Source organism: Lotus japonicus, chromosome 3 (assembly GCF_012489685.1).
Source record: "Lotus japonicus ecotype B-129 chromosome 3, LjGifu_v1.2".
Classification (NCBI taxonomy): Eukaryota; Viridiplantae; Streptophyta; class Magnoliopsida; order Fabales; family Fabaceae; genus Lotus; species Lotus japonicus.
This window is the reverse complement of record NC_080043.1, coordinates 19975236-19996037: the sequence shown is the minus strand read 5'-3', so window position 1 is coordinate 19996037 and position 20802 is coordinate 19975236. Positions and strand designations below refer to the sequence as shown.

The 20802-nt window shown below is 39.5% G+C and overlaps 1 pseudogene; it reads right to left on the bottom strand.

Annotated features, from left to right (window-relative positions):
- Positions 1-17649: 17649 nt before the first annotated feature.
- LOC130749634 (probable receptor-like protein kinase At4g39110) lies at positions 17650-20292 on the bottom strand (annotated as a pseudogene).
- Positions 20293-20802: the final 510 nt, after the last annotated feature.

The following is a 20802-nucleotide window of genomic DNA, read 5'->3' as shown; positions in this document are numbered from 1 at the left end:
TAAACATTAAACTAAATTCACTCAGAGTTTAGAGATATAGAATAATACTTATCCTGATGTGAATAGTTTATCTTGCTCATTCTGAATTCAAGTCACTGCTTGATTCTGAGCTTAGCTCCCCCTGAATCTAATACTTGATGAAAACGTTAGTAAAGTCTAGATTCTGAGCTAAATGATATAAGAGTTCAGAGTGAAAAACTTATGACATAGATGAAAATCGAGTAATCAGAGCGCATAAGTAATCAGAGTCACGGACAAGATATCAGAGTCTTGGGTATCAGAGTCAACTTGGAATCACTTCAGAAGAAGTGAAATGTATTCCTTGTATTTGCCCAGTGACACATCTATGGTCATGAAGGTGGAACTCTTAAATTCTCTCAAAAGAGAAAAAATAAATCACACTAACACATCTTACACATCAAAAACTGGGTGTACTCCCCCTTTTTGTCATAAGCAAAAAGCTTGGGGTGTGAAAAACTTAGCTTGAAGTACAAGGTACTCCCCCTTAGAGAAGGTCTAAGTTTAAAGAAAATGAAATCGATGCAATAATCAGAGTTAGGCGAAATGAATAGAAGAGTTAATGCAAGAGAAGAACGTTTACCACCGGTCAAGGGAGTAAAGAGAAGGGTCAGTTACCAAGAACTTAACCTCGAGAAACCGTAGGAGCATTAACTTTCAGAGAGAAAGTGAAGCCTATATAAAGCGTTGGAGAGAGAGGTAAGCTTCACACCTCGAACAATTTGCAGTAAGGAAAAAAAATGACATCATACATCGTAGCACTAGAAGAGCTGAGGAAGAAGGCCTTCGAGGAGGACTTGTTCCTGAACATCAGGCATCCAGAGGGTACAACGACCATCTCGGAGCTGACACGGACACTGCTGGAGGAGGACCTGCGTCCAGAGTTGAAGAGAGACCTGAGGGAATTTCTTGCCTTCGTGGAGGAGGTGCAAGAACTCAGCCGGCTTGAACTCAAGCTGCTGGAAGAAAAAGAGAGTTTGGAAGAGAAGCTCAAGACTGCATAAGAGATTCTGGAGAGGGATGAGCTAAAGAACAGGCTCAACAACATCCAGCATGCACTGGAGCGTCTGGAGAAGGATAGGTCAGAGCAGCGCCAGGAGTGCAGAAGAATGAGGAGGGATTCTCCATTCTAGATTTTATGGAAAGAATGTATGATGTAAACATAAAGAGAGTAGGAATAAAAAGATTTTTGCAAACACATGTAACAAAAATATATATAGATATGCATAGATAATCACAAACGAACAAAGGAGAATAATTAAGTAAAAAGAAACAGAAGTTAACAAAATAAAACAACGTTAAAGAAAAAGAAAAACGAAGAGATCCTAAAACTAGGGTTTATCAGTTCGACGCAGAAGTTCCATCATCATGTGCTTCATTTCAATTAGCATGGATTCATGAGTGTCAAGACGCTGTTCCATGATGTCGAGTCTGGATGAGCTTGACTGAGTAGAACCGGAAGGAACATTCTGAGCAGCTTGAGGATCTGGAATGGAAGCAGAAGCAGCAGGAGTAAACACTACTGGTGCAAGTGCTTGGCATCTAAGGGCTTCAGCCTCAGCCTCAAGTCGTTCTGCCTCTAATCTGGCTTGTTCAGCTTGAGCTGCTGCTTGACGTGCAGCTTCTTCTGCTTGAGCTTTCTTTCTCTTGGCTTCTTCAATAGCTTCAAGAAGCTTATGTCTCTGTTCTTGTTCATGAAGAGCCACCCTTCTAGCAAACCTTTGCTTTGCAGCCTCAATCCTCTGACTTCCCTCTGCATGCAGGAGCTGCATCATAATTGGAACTTGAGCCACTAGCCAAGTGCCCAGGTTGTTCCACTCATCAGCCACACGTTCAGCATTCTCACTTAGGTCAGTCTGACCGTGCACATTGCGTAGCATCAAAGAGGCTTCATGATAGAAAATATTGATGCACTCAGAGAGAGACGTGGGTCGGAGGTGAGTGTAAGGAATTATGGAGAGGTTGGTTTCAGGAGAGGCTGGGTGATTGCTGCTGTGAGCTTCAGAGGCACCTTGTGGAGAGCCAATGTTAAACATTTGAGCATTGGGTTCAGAGGTTCCAAGGTGAGGTTCTGAAGTTTCAACCAGAGGATGAGGTGATCTAACCGAGGATTGGTTAGACACAGATTGTTCTGGTTCAGGTTCTGGTTGAATAGGCTCTTGTTGGTCAGGGGCAGGGTGAGCTTGTTGAGTCAAAGGGTCTGCCTCATGTAAAGGATTGACCAAGATAGGTTCATCTGGGTCAACTAGACGTTCAGGTCTAGGGCCAGGATATCTCCTAGGGCTTGGACAAGTGAGATAATATTCTTCTAAGGTAGACACCTTTTCTTTTCTGACCTCCATGAATTTTCTAATGGATTCAGAGTTATTGGAGGGAGAAGAGTCAGCAACATTGGTTGGGAAGGATACAGGTGTAAGGGCGGTGGAAGAGTCTGTATCCGTGGGTCTGAGAGCCCGACGTTCTGATGCTCTTGGGACAGAGTGATCAGAGGTTCTGGGTCTAGGTTCTGTTTGGGTAGGCTCTGGTTGTTCAAGAATGATGGGTTCAGAAGTTAATGGGTTGTATGGAATGGTGATGGGAGAGGTTGGTTCATCTGACCTAGAGGGTTGGTTCTGGAGCAAATTCCAGAGAGGTGCTTCAGTAGGAGAAGGTTGAAAAAATGAAGACCTTGGGGAATGTGATGAAGAGGTGGTTTGTGCAGCTGGTTGGGATTCAGGAATAGGAGTGAGGGGATTTGAAGAGTGTTTGAGCATGGCAGATATGGGGAGTGCATCAAATAAATTCAAATCATCATCAGAAGCAATTGCAGACTTACTTGAATGTGCTGATGATCTTGTCACTCTGGCAGGAGGTTCAGTCCTTCTGAGCACTTCAGCAGCTGGTTCCACCCGAGTAGGCTTCACCACAATTCTGACCTGCTTCTTCTTCTTCTTAGGAGGACCATCCTCATTATCACCATCATCACCATCATCAGGCTTGCTGGTTTCATCTTGCTTTCTCTTGGATTGACCAGCCTTCTTCTTTTTGATCAGAGGGACATCTGATTCCTCAGAAGATTCTTCTAGGATCATCTTCCTCTGAACTTTCTTGGGAGGAGAAGGAAACTCTGGAGCTGGCGGCAGTCTGCTGAAGAAGTCATCGAGATCAATTTCGAATCCTTGAGCCCTTAGGTCTTCAACATAGCACCTAATGGCGTCAGGATTGTCTGCCTGTGTCCACAGAGGGTAGTCATTCAGAGGCATCCTTCTACTTCTGATCTCAGAAGATGTGTCTTCATGGGCAGGAGCAATCTTCTTCTTGATTAGGCCCATCTTCTTTAGAGAATTTGCCGTGAAGACATCACTGACAATGGTGGTCAGATCCTCTGTGCATCCAGCATTTATCAGATCTTGAATGAGGCCACTCTCAATGAAGAGATCAGACAAAAGTCTCCCGAAGGGAATATACTTGATCGCTGACTTGATGGAGGCAGTGGTACGAGACTTCCGGATACATTCCTTCAAGTAGGAGAACAGGAAGTAGGGAAGGCAGATCTTCTTCTGGTCTTGGATGAAGAACAACATCACCTTCTGGTTGAAGTTGATGTAGTCTGGGGAACTGCCCTTTGGTCTCTGGTTTATGCAGTGGAGCAAAATTTTGTGCCAGATCCTGAGCTTGGGATGAAGGTCCATTACCTTGTAATTCGTCTTGCCCGGTTTGTAATTGGTGTACAGGGCCTTGTTGATCTCATCCTTCGTCTTGGGTTTCAGCTTCGATTCCGTGAATTGGAAACGATACCCAAAAGCAGTTTCTGCACCCAGCAAGTTCACGAAGGACTTCTCTGTGATGATGATCTTTCTTCCAAGAATGTGAGATACCACCTGAGTATCATCGCAGTCGGCGTGCTTCCAGAATTCCTTGACCAGTTTATCATACACCGGTCCTCGAAGTCTGTTGAAGTAATTTCCCCAACCTTGAACTTGGACTTCAGGACGAAGATCATACCCATTTGTAGCCAGGTTGTCGAGGTCGAATCTCCATTCTGCCAGGACTTGAAGTTCCTCAGGAGCATATACGCAGTGAACGGCACAGCCCCGTTCTGCAATTGGAATAATCTGCTCTTGAGCTTGACCTAGATCTTGTGTCGGATTCTCAGGGCCCCTTTGACCCGTTGCTAGACCAACTACCATGTGAGGGAACTGGGTTGCATCTGCAGTAGCTCTTCTGGTTTGACTCACCATTTTTGAAGCGGTTGAAGGTTTGAGGTAGAAGATGAAGGTTGAAAGATGAAGAGAGATCGAGAGAGAAAACGAGGATAAGCGGTTTCGAAATAGCAGAGAGAGAGAGAGTAAAAACCGGAAGTGAAAGAGATCGTGTGTGTATAGTGGGTTTTGACAAATAACCGTTGTTGATTCCAAAAGCAATTTAAGATCAACGGTTGAAAATTAAAGATAGATAGTAACAGTAAATACACAAATCACACACAGGAGAGAAGCACATCTACACGCAATCATAACAGACTGTCACACGGGCACAAGGAACTATGCATCAGAAATACTGACACACGTGTTGTTGTCTCAGCTTCAGAGTCAGTACCAGTGGGTACACACACTCTGATTGAGTTACCTTCTGGACTAGACATCTTCTGATCAAGAAGTATCATAGTCAGAGGTTCTGATCCATCTTCACTCTGGACAAAAGTCCATGTTTAGATTTTTCAGAATGAAATTAAATCTATCCTCTGCTAAGGGCTTTGTAAAGATATCTGCCCATTGATGGTCAGTATCAACAAACTTCAGAAGAAGTACGCCCTTCTGTACATAATCTCTAATAAAGTGATACTTTACCTCAATGTGCTTTGCCCTTGAATGCAAGATAGGATTCTTACTCAATGAGATTGCAGCAGTGTTATCACAATAGATTGGGATATTGCTCTCAAGGATCTGATAATCCTCCAGCTGATGTTTCATCCAGAGCATCTGAGTGCTGCATGTTGCTGCTGAGATATATTCTGCCTCTGCAGTTGATAGTGCAATGGTTGATTGCCTCTTGCTTGCCCATGAGACTAGATTGCTTCCCAGAAATTGACAATTTCCAGAAGTACTTTTTCTCTCTGTTCTATCTCCAGCATAATCAGCATCACAGTAACCTGAAAGCTTATACTCTGATGTTTGCTTATACATCAAGCCAAGGTTAGTGGTGCCTTTCAGATACCTTAGGATCCTCTTAACAGCAGTTAAGTGGGTTTCCCTTGGATCTGATTGGAAACGAGCACATAAATGAACACTAAATAGTATGTCTGGCCTAGATGCAGTTAAGTATAGAAGTGAACCTATCATGCCACGATAGAGCTTCTGACATACTTTACCACTTTTATCTTCTTTCTCCAGAATGCATGTAGGATGCATTGGAGTCTTGGCCACTGTAGATTCCAGCATATTGAACTTCTTCAGAAGTTCTTTAGTGTACTTGCTCTGATGGATATATGTTCCTTCTGGTGTTTGATCAACTTGTATTCCCAGAAAGTACTTTAATTCTCCCATCATACTCATCTCAAATTCAGCCTGCATCATCTCAGAAAATTCTTTGCATAGAGATTGATTAGCAGAACCAAATATAATATCATCAACATAAATTTGCACAATTAAGATATCATCTTTATAAGTCTTGCAAAAAAGAGTTGTATCTACTTTACCCCTTACAAACTCATTCTCCAGAAGGAATGAGCTAAGTCTCTCATACCATGCTCTGGGAGCTTGCTTCAGACCGTAGAGTGATTTCTTCAATTTGAACACATGGTCTGGTTTCTTCTCATCTTCAAAACCTGGGGGTTGATGAACATAGACTTCCTCTGAAATATAACCATTTAGGAAGGCACTCTTCACGTCCATCTGATGTAGAACTATGTTGTGATTTACTGAAAAAGAAATCAACAGTCTGATTGCCTCCAGTCTTGCTACTGGAGCAAATGTTTCAGTGTAGTCTATTCCTTCCTGCTGGCTGTAGCCTTGAGCAACTAGCCTTGCCTTGTTTCTGACTACATCTCCTTTCTCATTCAGCTTGTTTCTGAATACCCATTTCGTTCCAATAACATGGACACTCTCAGGCTTCTTCACTAAGCTCCAAACATCGTTCTTGGAGAATTGATTCAATTCTTCTTCCATGGCCAGAATCCAATCCTTGTCCTGAAGAGCTTCATCTATGGACTTGGGTTCAATTAAGGACACCAATCCTTTCAGACTGAGCAAGGTCTCTTCAGAGGGTCTGAAGGCAGATCTGGTTCTGACTGGTTCGTCTTTGTTGCCCAAAATCAATTCCTTAGGGTGAGCTGCAGTGATTCTGCTCTTCTTCAGAGTTTGTGAGTTAGAGGGACCAGCTTCTTCCTCTGGTTCATCTTCCTCTGGCTCAACTTCCTCTGGAGCTTTGCCTTTGTCAGAAACATTAATGCTTAAATCTGAAAACTTTTCAGCTAGCTTTGACTGGTCAGAGTCAAGCTTATCGTCAAATCTAACATGAATAGATTCTTCAATAGTCTTAGCATCAGTATTATAAAATCTAAAACCTTTAGATCTCTCAGAATAACCAAGTAATAGACATTTAGAAGACTTAGCATCAAATTTATGCAATCTATCCTTAGTATTGAGAACATAACAAACACAGCCAAAAGGATGAAAATAAGAAATGTTGGGTTTTATGTTCTTCCACAATTCATAAGGAGTCTTATTCAGAATTGGTCTCACAGAGATTCTGTTCTGAATGTAACATGCTGTATTTACTGCCTCTGCCCAAAAGTGCTTAGCCATGCCAGTTTCTTGGAGCATGGTTCTAGCCATCTCCTGAAGAGTTCTGTTCTTCCTCTCAACAACACCATTTTGTTGAGGAGTTCTGGGACAAGAGAAATCATGTGCAATTCCATAGGAATCAAACAGACTCTCAAACTTGTCATTCTCAAACTCTCCACCATGGTCACTTCTGACACGCACAATCCTACAAGCCTTCTCGTTTTGCACTTGAGCAATGAAGGTAGAGAACACAGCATGAGACTCATCCTTGCGGGTTAGAAACTTTACCCATGTCCAGCGGCTATAGTCATCAACGATAACCATCCCATATCTCTTGCCACCTATAGACTCAGTTTTCACTGGTCCAAAAAGGTCGATATGCAGAAGTTCTAACGGCCTTGAGGTTGAGACAACATTCTTTGCCTTGAAAGGGACTTTTGTGAATTTGCCTTTCTGACATGCTTCACAAAGAGCGTCTGAAGCGAACTTCAGATTGGGTAAGCCCCTGACAAGGTTTAGCTTGCTCAGCTGAGAAATCTTTCTCATACTGGCATGCCCTAACCGTCTATGCCATACCCACTGCTCTTCATTAACAGACAGAAGGCACTTCACATTCTGAGCCTCCAACTCAGATAATCTGATCTTATAAATGTTGTTCTTCCTCTTGCTGTTAAACAGAACAGAGCCATCGATTTGACTTACAGCCCAACAGAGACAACTTTTGATTGAATATAACATCATAACCCTTGTCAGCTAATTGACTTATAGACAATAAGTTATGTGTTAAGCCGTCTACCAATAACACATTATCAATGCATGGACTACTATCTACACAAATAGTACCAGTACCAACAATTTTACCCTTTTCATTTCCTCCAAAGCCAACTTCGCCTCCAGGCTTAAGTTTCAGCTCTCGGAACATACGCCTTTCTCCCGTCATGTGACGCGAGCATCCACTGGCAAAACAAGAATGTCTCATTGAAGCTTTTAGCTAGGAATCTTTGAAAAGACTTTTCATACTTAGATTCATTTCTACAATCAGAGGCATCCCTGATTCTTTGCACTCAAAGCATGTGACTTCCTTAAGTGAGGACTTCTTCTGACCTGAGGATTCAGACTTTCCTTTTGCCTTTCCAGAGCCTTTGTATTTGCTCTGCCTGTGCTTCCAGATGCGATTGAGTCTCTTGGAGATCAGAGTCAGCTCATCTTCATCAGAATCTTCTGATGCTTCTTCAGATTCCTCTTCTTCAGCTTGAAGAGCTTTTGACTTCTCAACCTTAGCCTTTTCAGATTTAGATTTCAAGGCTATGGACTTTTTCCTTAGATCTTGCATCTCTGAGCGCTTCAGCTCATGGCATTTCAAAATGCTGATGAGTTCTTCTAAACTCATATTCTCAACGTCTCTCGTGAGCTCTATTGAAGTCACTAAAGGCATCCAACTTTCAGGAAGACACCTGATGACCCTTATGACATGATCTTTTGTTGTGTAGCTCTTGTTGAGAGGTCGTATGCCAGCTACAAGCAACTGAAATCTGGAGAACATTTCTTCAATGGACTCATTTGGCTCCATGATGAAGGATTCATACTTTTGGATCAAAGACAATGCCTTTGATTCTTTGACTTTCTTGTTTCCTTCATGAGACATCTTCAGAGATTCGAAAATGCCTTTCGCAAACTCACGATCTGTAATCTTCTGGTACTCTTCATAGGAAATAGCACTTAGAAGAATTGCTCTTGCTTTGTGATGTTGTGAGTACAGCTTCTTTTGATCTGCAGTCATCTTTGACCTTGGGATCTTCTTGCCATCTGCATCAACTGGACGCTCGTAGCCATCCACAATAATATCCCAGAGATCTGCATCGAAACCCAAAAAGAAACTTTCCAGTCTATCTTTCCAATATTCGAACCTTTGACCGTCGAACATAGGAGGCTTTGCATTGTAACCATCTCTTTGAGTTTCACTGGTGGTGGCAGCCATTGTTTTTCACACCGGCCCGGATCACTGAACACTGTTAGGTGTGGTAATCAGAACTTGCGCTCTGATACCAATTGAAGGTATGAAAAACGGTAGAAAGGGGGGGTTTGAATAACGTTTTCAGTATAAAACTTCCACCTTAAAGATTTTGACAAATCTTTCGAGAACTTAAGTGCTAAAGATAAGAGATAGAAAAGCACACAAGGATTTTATCCTGGTTCACTTGATAAATCACTCAAGCTACTCCAGTCCACCCGTTAAGGTGATTTCTTCCTTCTTAGAATGAAGGCAATCCACTAATCAGGTAAGAGTTACAACTGCACTTGAAACCTACAAGTGACTAACAATTACACTGACTTAGCTCACACTAAGATTCACTCTCTTAGTCTTCTCTAGGATCCGATCAGCCTTGATCTCCTAAAGGAACTAAACAAACTGTTTTTCAAAGAATTGTTTACAAGAGATTTGCTTCTAAAAAGCTAATAGTAAACTCAATGAATTTCAGATGAAAGAAAGCTTAGAAGAATTTAAGTTTGTCTTGCGCGTATGTGAATGCTTCTAGTCGTTTCTTTCAGTCTTCAGCCTCTTTATATACTCCAAGGATTAGGGTTGAGCGTTGCATGGGAAATGCTACCGTTGGAGGGCAGTTCTGGAAAATCCAGCTTCTGCTGTGTCTGAGACTGTTAGGTAGGTCGTCAGGAAGGTACAGTTGCTTTTGTACTTGGATAGCGACTTGACCTTTAAACCTAGGAGACTTCTGATCAGGGGAATGCTTCATATTGGAACTTGTGAAGCCGGTTGATCAGAGTCAGAGGGAAAGCCCAGATCCTCTGACCATTGTTTCTTCTGATTCTGAACTCAGAGGGAAGAACATGGTCTTCAGAGTATCTTGCTTCTAGACAACAGAATTTCACTAATCAGCTTCTAGATCTTCAGAGTCTTCTACACCATCAGAATATCTGAGCCTTCAGTGTTTCTTGGTTATCAGACTTTCTGGATCTTCAGAACTTCTAGTGACTGAGTCCACATCAGAGTTTGTATAACTTCAGAACTTCTGAAGCTTTTCCACTGTTCATACTGAACATGGTGAATGCGAAAGCGTTGCTTGGGTTGCTCTTTATACACAGTGCTTCTGATTTGTGTGAGATTGAGTTGAGGTCAGAGCCTGTAAATAGCACACTCAGAGAAACACGTTAGAGTACCACAATTGTTCATATCAAAAGGTTAACTTGTAATCATCAAAACATAGAGTTGTACTACTAGATCAAAACTTGATCTTACAAAAAGATCCCATAATCAATGGTTCCACTGATATACTTGATGATTCTCTTCACATGAATAAGATGGTTTTCCTTAGGTGCATCTTGATACCTTGCACACACCCCTTCTACAAAGGCAATATCTGGTCTACTTGCAGTAAGATACAGGATACTCCATATCATACTTCTGTATAAGCTTTGATCAACATCAGCTCCATTGCCATCTTTGATCAGTTTGATATGAGTGGCTGCTGGAGTTCTCTTATGAGAAACACCTTCAAGTCCAAAAATTTTAACCAACTTTTTGGCATACTTGCTTTGTGAAATGAATATAGAATCTTCCATCTACTTTAGTTGCAGCCCCAAAAATTAGTTTAATTCACCAACCAAGCTCATTTCCAACTTTGACTTCATTTGTTGGACAAAATGATCTACCATCTGGTCTGACATCCCGCAAAACACAATGTCATCTACATATATATTTGAGCTATCATGAGATTTTCCCTGTCATTCTTCACAAATAAGGTCTTGTCTATCCCACCTTTGTTGTATCCTTTTTTTGTTAGAAATTCAGTCAACCTTTCATACCAAACCCTAGGTGTTTGCTTTAATCCATATAGAGCTTTTCTCAATTTGTACACATGTTCTGGAAATGTTGGATCTATGAAGCCTTTTGGTTGTTCCCCATATACCTCCTCATTCAGATAGCCATTCAAAAATGCACTATTCACATCCATCTGGTATAATCTGAGCTTCAGTAGACATGCTACTTCCTACAATAATTTGATTGATTCCAAACGGGCAACAGGAGCAAGAGTCTCATCAAAGTCAATTCCTTCAATCTGAGTGTACCCTTGAGCAACTAATCTGACCTTGTTTCTTGTTACAGTACCATTCTCATATGACTTATTTCTGAAGATCCACTTGGTACCTATTACATTTACTCTATCTGGCCTTGGGACTATATCCCATACTTCATTCCTTTTGAATTGTCAAAGTTCTTCCTGCATTGCATGGATCCAATGCTCATCTGCTAAAGCTTCCTTATTGTTCTTTAGTTCAATTTTGGAGATAAAACAGGCATTACCAATGATTTCTCTAGATCTGGTAGTGACCCCTTCATTCAGATTCCCTATAATATTTTCTTTAGGATGAATCTTCTGAATTCTGATTGATGGAACCTTCTCCTTAGGTGACATGTGCTCACTGTAAGACCCAGGATTTTAGAATTAAAACAAATTAATTAATTTCCACCTCACGCATAGGATTATGTTTAAGCGTGAGAGGAACTCGACCTATGTTTGATGTACGGATTAGTATAATGAGGAAGAAAGTTCAGGAAATGACTAAGAATAGTACTATAGTCGATATAGTTTATAGCACGAGTTCTATTCACTTCCGCCTTAAGGCGAAAACGTTAGTAAAGGGCTAATTTGCTCTTAAAGCACTGTAGAAACGATATTCAAAAATATTCAGAGGAATGTAAGAATTTATCTTATTCCTTTCCACGACAAGTGTTTCGACACGAAACCCTGGAACGTACGAATGATCATTTTCGATTCTCGGAAGTTTGCCGAAACTGAATCCCTGATAGCTCAAGAACCTTAAAGTAAACTGTCGATGAAGACTTTTTCTATTCGAAGCTTCAAATGAAGATTCCACACGCATATACCCATTTCTTTCGATGTTTCCAATATTTCTTCATAAGGAAGTTTCTGCATCTGACATTCACTGCAAAAAGTAGTTTTTCGGGTTGAATTATTTCATACCGCTTTTTGGATCGTTTCATTTATTCCAAAACCTTGATTCAAGTTCTGGAAACTTGACATCGGAAACCCACTCAGAATTCACGAAGTATTGCACAGGAAAAATCGGAATCGGAAAATATTTGTTTTGCCGCGTTTTTTACCAATCTATAAATAGCCAAAATTTGAAATATCTTCATCTTTTCCATGCTTTGGCCGTGGGTGAGCTTGAGGAGAAGAGGGAGAAGAGCTTTTTTGCAATCCTTGACTGATCGCCGCACTGACAGTTGCTATACGTAGGCCTCGAGGTACTGATGCTTTTCCTTACCTCTGATAGTAAATTCTGTCGGTTTTCTCTATGTTTTTCTGTGCTCAAAGTTTCGAGCTTTTGTAAAACTGTCCAAATAACTTGATTTCAGTGTCTAAACTTATTCTCTACTAACCCAAGAATACTTATAGCGGATTACATTTCGCCGAATCTCGCCGAATTGCCACGAGCTTCAATTCTGCTCAAAATACCCATTTTATGCTGAGGTTCCGCTTTTTGAATCAAAAACTCTCGTCTGAGCTTAGAGTCAGTAGGATTAGTTGTTATAAATGTCGTTAGGATCACGCTCATCCAATTTATTTTTCGAAATTCCGATTTTGAGTTTCCGAGCTAAAAATCTTGACCAAAATACCCCTGTTCTAGTTTTCGATCCGATAATTTTTCTAAGAGTTTCCCTGGCCTAGATATCGCCTAAGAATACCTAGGAATTGATTTAGATCGAAGAAAAAGTTCGGAAACCCTATTTTCTAAAATGGCCGAAACCTGTTTGTTAGGGTACCGTGTCCAAAAATAATTTTTGGGTATGTATGGCCTGAGCTATAGCGTAGCTCTTTCGATTGCCGAAATTTTGGCTTTGGTTTCGTGTCATTCCGAGTTCTGTAGCTCAAGTTATGCGCGTTTTAGTAAACGAAGTTCTGTTGTCAATCCGTGCATAAATAGGAATTCTGAAGCTTTAAATGCTTTCTTTACGATTTCGATTAGTATTATTAGATCCTGTTGCTCCTAGTGAGGCTTGTGTTGATGATTGTGTCTCCTTTTTCTAGGTTCGCAACTTCCATGCACAACTTCTACTCACGAAGGTAAGGGTAACTCAGTTTTAGAGTGTCCTTGAGTCTTGCCTGCTTTTATCGCACTGCTTGCATTTGAGATGGAGTTGTTTAAACTTGATTGGCAATTGACTGAAATGTTGGTATGCTTGCAATGTTGTATGCTTGCTTATGTTGAATATTTCTGAGGCTTGTGCCAAATGTTTTCTGAAGGCTTCGGCGGAGTGAACTTATTGAGACGTGTGTCTCCATTTTCTGAGAGGCTTCGGCCGTTTACTGGTTTTTGTCATTACTGCTTTCTAGTGGATAAGACATGGTTATTGTTGATACCTTGATTGTTGTTATGTTGAAATAGTGAGCTGAGTTAGTATGCATTTTGATGAGACGTATGTTTGTTGATAATATGAATAACATGTGATTTTGTTGATTTGATTATTGAATTTGAGATTGTTGTTTGAGTGACCACTGAATTGGATGAGATGTTTTGGTTTGCTTGAAGTGGCGATGAGGTGGGTTTGTCCCACGGGATTGTCCCGTCTTTCGGGGCGTTATCAAGTGATAGTGGAGTGGATATTTTCACATGACTATCCCGTCTTTCGAGGCGTTACTTAGTGGTAGTGGAGTGAATGTATTCACATGACTATCCCGTCTTGCGAGACGTTATCAAGTGGCAGTGGAGTGGATGTTTTCACATGACTGTCCCGTCCTTCGAGACGTTATCAAGTGGTAGTGGAGTGGATATTTTCACATGACTATCCCGTCCTTCGAGGCGTTACTTAGTGACAATGGAGTGGATATTTTCACAGGACTGTCCCGTCTTGCGAGACGTCATTGTTTGATTGATATTGTTGAGGATTGTCGATATCTGATTTGATGTTATATTGTTGAGGATCATTGATATCTGATTTGTTGTTATATTGTTGAGGATTGATGATATCTTATTTGATGTTATATTGTTGAGGATTATTGATATCTGATTTGTCGTTATATTGTTAAGGATTGTTGATATCTGATTTGATGTTATGTTGTTGAAGTTATTGTTATCTGAATTAACCTATGCTGTTAAGTTATTGATTCCTGAGTTAGTTTATGTTGTTGAGTTTTGTTGGTATCTGTTTTAAAACCATATCGTTGATTTTGCTGATATGCTTAATTCTGTTAGATATATGATTCGATTTCATGATCGATAGGGTGAGTTGTCATCTATCCTGAATTAAATTGGTAGCTTACTTACCATGGCATGAATTAGATTTGAATAACAAGTTTTTCTCTTTTATATGTGGTAATTGCATGGAGGTAACCCTTTTCTATTTGCTATTTGTTGTTTGGGCGCTTAACGCTATTAGGCGATGGAGAGCCTTCCGCTGAAGCTTAGCTGTTCGAGTTGGAGACCGTGACTGTGGGCGGTCGAGTAAAGGTGGATGAAGCAGTTTGCTTCTCCCTTTTGTGGACTATGTCTGAGTTTCTTCCTCCATCTGAAAACTCTGTTGTTTAAATCTTATTTTCGCCACTTGTCTAAGTGAGCGTACTTATTTTGGAACCCCGTTTATGGTGTTGTGAACTACTCTATGTTATGTATATTATTATGTCGGGAAACAGGTTATTTAAATAAAGTTATGAAATGTTTCCAACCCTATGGTATTTAGTCTTTTAAAAAAAATACCCTTGAATTTTAGGGATTGCAGAATAGTCCTTAGACTTTGTTAGGTTACTTAATGTGATTCCTCAGTTGAGAAATTGGGGCGTTACACTCACTCTCATCTTCAGATGCAGTTTTGGACCAGATGTCTGAGGCATTTGGTCTAGCATCAACTGACTGAGGTATATTGTCATCTTCATCTACAACATCTTCTTTCATATCACTTACATTATCATCAATAACAACATTTATAGACTCCATCGGGGTCTTGGTGCGAGAGTTGTATACCATGTATGCTTTGCTATTGATTGATTATCCCAGAAATATTCTCTCATCACTCGCAGGATCCAATTTCCTTCCCTGCTCACGGTCTGTTAGAATGTAACACTTGCTTCAAAAGACATGAAAGCATTTGACAGTTGACTTCTTTCATTTCCACAACTCATATAGAGTAGAATCAGTACCTAAACGAATGGTCACACGATTGTGTATGTAGCAAGCAGTGTTTATAGCTTCAGCCCATAAATGATAAGGAACCCTCTTTGCATGTAGCATAACTCTAGCAGATTCTAGCAAGGTTCTGTTCTTACTCTCAACCACACCATTCTGTTGAGGAGTAATTGGTGTTAAAAACTCATGTTTGATGCCTTCATTAATAGAGTACTCTGCAAATTTTCTGTTCTCAAATTTCTTCCCATGATCACTTCAAATCCTTACAATCCCATAACATTTCTCTATTTTAAGTTGTTGACTAAGTTCTCTAAAGACTTCAAATGTATCTGATTTTTCTGCAATGAAACTATAACGCCCCGATTTCTTGAGGGTCACTTTAGTAACCTTTTCAAAAACATGAGTGAATTTTAGCCTAAATAAAAAAAATTAAAACATAGCTTAACAATAAAGAAGTAATAACATGAGCAAATGGACTGAATAATTTCATTTTATTAATAAAGCATCGAAAGCGTACAATGGTTATTTCGAATTAAAACATAATTATTAAACTAGTGTTTGACCGCCCTTGAGCCAACTCAAGAAGATGGTCTCGAGGATAGGTTCGAACCCTATAAACAAACTCGACTCACCCCCAAGAACCGACTCAATTATCAAACTCAATACCCGAATCATAATCCACGTGCCTCCAAGGCCTCATCCCACGCTCGCATCACATCGTCTCACATCTTCTGCTCTCGTCGATCCCATAGCTGAACCATCAATTACACGGTCAATGTCCTAAGCCTTATCGTCGTCCACATCAAGCAGGTATAAGATCGTATCTCGACTGATCACACGCATGCTCGTTGTCTAGGCGTTAAGCACCCCAAACAACAAACAACAAACAAGCAAGGGTCAACATCTAACACACACATATAATAAGTAGGGTATACTACCCTTTCAATCACAAGTTCTTCCCTAAACTAACATTCACAAATTGGGGAACTATATTCAGCTCTAGATTCACAAGTATGAGGAACTAACTCCTAGTTCTAAGTTATAGTTTGTTGAATTTTAGTCGGATATCCCTTTCCTGTCTAATGTAGTAATGCTGCATCATCCAAAGAAAAAATGGTTAGAATCTAACATATGATAAATCACATGAAACTAAAAATTTGCAGCATAAAGGTGATAAAAGTTCGAATGATATGAAACGGTCGATTGAAAAATACATCTGGTTGGTAAACATCAAATGCAATTGAAAAAGACAATAACTCGGTAATAGTTAACGAAAACAATTCAGATCTAACAGGTCAATTGAATAGAAAATAGGAAAAAATACCTTTTGATATGAGAAGGTTGATTCAAATGGCTAGAATTCTTGTTTTTAGTAATTGTGCAGATTATTTGAAAGGATCATAATCATTTATAGTAAATGGTAATGTAATATATAAATAGTGGGGGATAACAAAAGCAAATCATAGGAGAAATTTTTGCATTTAATAAAATTCTATGAATTGTTGTGGGTGTGACACTTGTCATTTGGTGAGGGGGTGGGAGAAGAGTGAACCTGGGAGTGCAACCTTGTCTAATGGTTTCAGATAAGGTTGTTCTTTTATAAAGTGTATAGATTGGGTTGAAGTACTCTTTGTACTTCATTTCAATATATTGTTTGACTTATAAAAAAAAACTAATCTTATACTGTATACTATTTCTGAAATTAAAAAGTTGCAACTTCAACAAGTGTCACCCTCTCATTATATGTCTTTCTTCATAAGTTTTCTCTCTCATATTATAATTAGTAGGAAAATGATGTCATATTTATATTTTCTGATTTTTTAGTAATTTAAATATTAAATAATTACATATTTTTAAAAATTATTAATATATTAGCATTTCATTTAATAGTTATATATGACATTAGAATAATTAAAAAAAAATCAATTGTTACTTTTCGAAAATAACTATTGTACTAGTTTAACATTTAATTGTTTTTAATGAAATTAAATAATTAATAAAAGTCAATTGTAACTTTTCTACCATTAAGATATATCTTGACAAAGTCTTTTTTTAATAATTATAGTTATTTTTTATATAACAAAATAAAAAAAGTTGAATGTAATATATTAGGTTCAAAAGGATATCAAATATGCCTTAAAAAATTGATATCAAATAGTTTTAAAGAATTGATTTCGAAATTAACTCAAAAAATTTGTATTTTATGTTTTCGTATTTACATCTAGAAGATTAAAATGGCTTTGCTGTATTAATTCAAAACATAACAAATTAGAAAGAAAAAAAAATGAATTTGAATGTAACTTATATAAGTGATATACAAATTACTCTTATTTCATTCGTGCATGGCGTGGTATCATCAATACTAGTAACTTCTAAAGTTGCACTTCCCCGTTCCCACATTGCAATTATTGACATGTATTATAGATTATATAAATACTATTTTTGGGGGCCTAAGACAATTGAGAGGCATAAGACAATTGCCTCAATACACGACCCTGAGTATGCTGGTGCATGATCCATGCTTTAAGCCCTAGTGAGTTTTGACGTGAGGGAGCGTGTTAAAAATATAATATAAAATTATTCATGTGAATTTACCTAGCAGCTTAAGCTTTTGGACTAATTGGTTTTAACAGGTAGTCTTTCACGTCGGAGAAGAAGTGATTAAAGGGATTCAAATGTGCATCCAAACAGACTATCACTCGCCATGTTCTTTGAACTTGCTTTTAAAATTACTCTCTAAATGTTACATACAACGTACTACAAACCAATTAAATAACATCATATGATTAATAGTACTGAATGCACATATCACACCCAGCACGTTAATCTCGGTACATATCTTATCCAAAAGTTTGCTACCGTGAAAAATATTATGCCACACACAATACAGAAAGACACTCAGGATACCAAGAGTACCTAGTAGAGAAACATCACAAATCATAATACAGAATTTTTTTTGCCACAGACCTTCAGAAACCAACTATAACACCCCCACCACATGATCAAATTTATATCAGTTCTGGTGAAAGTTCCACCAATTCATAGCTTTCACCTTCCATTAAGGTTGTTGAACTGTGCAAACATTGGAGTTCCAGAATGGTCATCGAAAGCAGGAACTTGAGCTGGAGCCGCATTGTTATTATTCACTTCAGGAACAACAGCAGGAGCAGGAGAAGGTGAAGCAGGTGGAAGTGGATGTTCATCAGAAGGTGTGGTAGGAGTAGGAACAGGTGAAGTAGGAAAAGCTGCAGAGGATTTGATCTCATCTTCAGCTTTACCTTGTGTGAAAGCCTCTTGAAGCTGCAATGCATACTCCAAGTTCCACAGAACATCTCCCATTGGAGGCCTATCAACTCCATTATCAGCCAAACACTTCTCAGCAGCCACAGCAAACTTCGTCATAGACTCAGGGTTAATGGAACCAACAAGAAGAGGGTCAATGATCTTGTCAAGAAGCCCTTTTCTCTTTCATTGCATAGCCCAATCAGCCAAATTCACTTGCTCTCTTGGAAGCTGAGGGTTAATTGCTGGCCTTGCACATTAAGCTTCTAACAGCACCACTCCATATGAGTGCACATCTGATTTCTCAGTCAATTGCTGCCTCCTGAAGTACTCAGTGTCAAGATAACCAAAGCTACCTTTCACTGCAGTGCTCACATGACCCTGCCCATTGGTGCATCCTTTGAAACCCAAAGTCAGAAATTTTGGCTGTGAAATTCTCATCTAGGAGAATGTTTGTGGTCTTCACGTCGCGGTGGATGATTCCTTGTGCTGTTCCAGTGTGAAGGTAATGAAGACCACGCGCCGCACCAATGCAGATATCTAATCTTTGCTTCCAGGACAAGGCAGGCATGTCCTTTCCATAAAGACGGTCTCTTAAGTGACCATTAGGCATGTACTCATAAACCAAAATCATCTCATCACAGTAACTAATCAATGACACCAAGTGCTTGCGTCTGAGTTTAGACAGCATTTGAATATCAGTTTGGAACTCATTGATTCCTTGTTCTGATTGTGGATTTCCTCTTTTCACTTCCACTTGAGTCCCCTCATCAATCACACCCAAGTACACATTACCAACCCACCAACACCAATGATGTTCTTGGAGTCAAAGTTCTTTGTTGCTTCTGTGATTTCTGCAAAGGTGAAAAGCCTTCCTAACCCCATTGATGAGGAGTAGATGTTGCTTTCCCCATTGAGGTCTTGCTGCTCATGAAGCTTGTGTCACCAGCATGTAGAGGAAGCAACCACGAAGAGAAGCTGTTTCTCTTTTGCCAATCTTGTAGCCTCTTGTGCCCCTTGATCACTATGGCACCAAGACCAACAAATGCTCTAAACATCATGGCGAATCCAACGGCTGCAACCGTGGGAGCCACTGGCTTTTCTTCCATCAACACCGAATTCTCCATCCAAACTGTCCACAGAGTTGCTTATCTTCAAAACCTCAACACCATTCAGAATAGCATTGGCATTTCCGCCATCAGCATTTGCAGGACCAACCTGAACTGTTAGCCCCTCAGACATCAATGTTGCATTCACAACAATGTCTTCGTATTATGGTGTTGACAATGCACCAGTGTTGTCAAATAGCGGCTATAGCGGCCGCGACCCGCTATAGCTCTGCCGCTACATAGCGGCCACCGCGATAATCGCGATCGCGGCCGCGAACGCCGTTATGCCAGAAACGAAAATAACGGATTTGCTGGACAACACAAAACTAAATGATTGATTTTATTTAGCATTTGTCAAAGACAACACAAAACTAAATAATTGATTTGAACAAGTAAAAGACTCGTCACACCTTTCCTTGGCCTCTCTATAAACTGTTAAAACATTATGAAACGATTTTAAAACACCAGAAAGAGAAAGACAATGCTTCATTTAAAACAATTCCTTGCAGGAGGGTTTAGCATTTGTCACCCGCTCAATTTAAACCAGAAGGTTAACGTAATTACAATATTTAGTTAGCTCAGGTCCAATAAAGTCTAGTTGATAAGCTAAACTATTACAAAAAAGTTATCTCTTCCAAGAACGCATCTGCAATTTACCTGTGAACCTAGGGCTCTTCTTCATTGTCATCCGGTGCTTCCTCGGTGAGTGCATCCGAGGAAGAGGACTTCCCTGACGATGAACCCTCCTCGGAGGACCAAGAGGTGCGCCTCATCCGTTCCGCTTGGAGGCGAGGGCGTTTCCTGTTCCTCTCCGCCATAGCCTCCATCTTCCTCTCAAGTCTCGGCCGGACGGGACTGCGAGGGTAATTGGCTCAGTTAAGGATGTTACAATAATTCTGACTATAAATAAAAATAATGATAATTTCAAATTTCTTCCATCTTTGAGAAATGTTAAGCCTGAATTTGGAGCATAAATTATAATCACAATTTCAAATTCCTTACAAAATTAATTACATTGGGATGATTTTAACAATTAGTAGTCTTAATTTCGTTGACTGTTTTATACATTAATTTCGTTCCTTACATTTAGCGAACTAAATTTTTTTTAACTCACTAACTTATTGTCGTTTTTTTTTAAACTGACTAATTTATGGGCGTTTTTTAAATGCACTAATTTCCTTCCATAATTTAAGCAATGAACTTTATTTGGAAAATTAAAAATAATTAAATAGAAAGCAAGGATTGTTAGATTCGGTAATTGCCTGTTAAGGCTGCCTCCAATAATTCTGACTATAAATAAAAAATAATCACAATCTCAAATTCCTTTCATCTTTGAGAAACAATCTTGATTTGGAAAAAAGGTAATAATTACAATTTCAAATATCGTACAAAATAAATTACATTATTAATTTTCATCAAATATTCTCCTTCCTTTTTTAACCTGCAGTCATCATTAACCATAATTCTAA